We start from the raw sequence: 1,378 nt of genomic DNA, 5'->3' as shown, positions 1-1,378 counted from the left end.
GGAAAGGGGGCTCCCCTGCCACAGTCACCATATAAAGACACCTGTAACTGTATCAGTGTTTGGAGACAGTAAGATTTTACTTTATTAACTTAAAAACATACTCTTTTAAAAGCTCCTTTACAGAAATAATTGAGCATCACCAACTTCAGGCAAAGGCTACTACCTTACACATGCACCTGAGATTTATGCCTGCATTTCAGATGAAACAATACTGCCTTAAACACAAAATACTGCTCACTAGATTATTACATTAAAAGAAGTTGAATGATTTTTAAATTGCAGAAGATTATTGTTCATTCAGACCTCGTTCCTGCTTGAGACAAGCCACAGAATTTTTCCCAGTAATTTCTAGCTCAAATTTAAAACTTTTGTTTGTGTTAAAGCTCATCTTTTAGAAAAAGATGGTTTCAATTAAAAGTTTGGAATAAAATTCTGTTGTTTAATTCAGGGTAAAACTCATGCATTCTTTTCTTCCACTAATTTGTAGAGCCATGCTATTCAACTAATAGAACTTAGCAAGCCTTTACTACTCAATTACTGCCATCAATAACTTCTTATACATGCAGGTACTTCTGATACGTGAACTTCTGACATCTTCCCTTGTTCCTTATGAAAGTAAATAGCTGAATCCTTTGATAGGTTCCAATTATACGGTAAATTGTCCAGTTATTAAAATTGATCTTAAAAAACTAAAGAAGGCACATTTTACCCTGTGTAGCATGAAACTGTGGTGTTATTTTTGCCAGATTAAAACAGGAAGAATCGAAGTGTGATACTGACATAAATTACTTAACATGTACTTATTAGTGGAAAAGCATACAGAAAGCATTTCTTCCTAGCCCAAGCTGCTGACTCATGAACCACTTCATCTTTACACTCATGCATGAAGCACATTCACTCCTAAGCTTCCTCTTCAAGCTGCTCCCTGTGACAGAAGCCCTTCCTGTTTGGAGGAGCCACACCCTTTCAGGCACATACAGCATCTCTATTATAACAACCACAAATTACACACATCTAAGACTGTTACATTTTGTCTGTAAATGCAGCTTTCCCACTCTGGGACTTAGGTGGGTCTCATCAGCAACCAGACTGAAGGAGGTCATTATGTATTTTTGCATTTAGAGATTAATTTTTGCTATTACCACATGGATGATTTTTTAAAAATAATGGTGGCAATGTTTGCATTTCCTCACGATCTTCTCCTGAAACATAGTAGCCAACTGCAGTCAAGATATTAAAGAAAGCATCTCTACAAAAAACTTCAGACAAAAACACTCAAATTTTCATCACATTCTATTAATTCAGTTTATTATTTATGATGTCTTCCAAAGATGCAAGATCAGGAAAGGAACGCTGCATTTATCTCCAGCTTGTTGTA

This window comes from Phaethon lepturus, unplaced genomic scaffold (genome assembly GCF_000687285.1).
Source record: "Phaethon lepturus isolate BGI_N335 unplaced genomic scaffold, ASM68728v1 scaffold15105, whole genome shotgun sequence".
NCBI classification, from domain to species: Eukaryota; Metazoa; Chordata; class Aves; order Phaethontiformes; family Phaethontidae; genus Phaethon; species Phaethon lepturus.
This window is presented reverse-complemented; position numbering follows the sequence as displayed.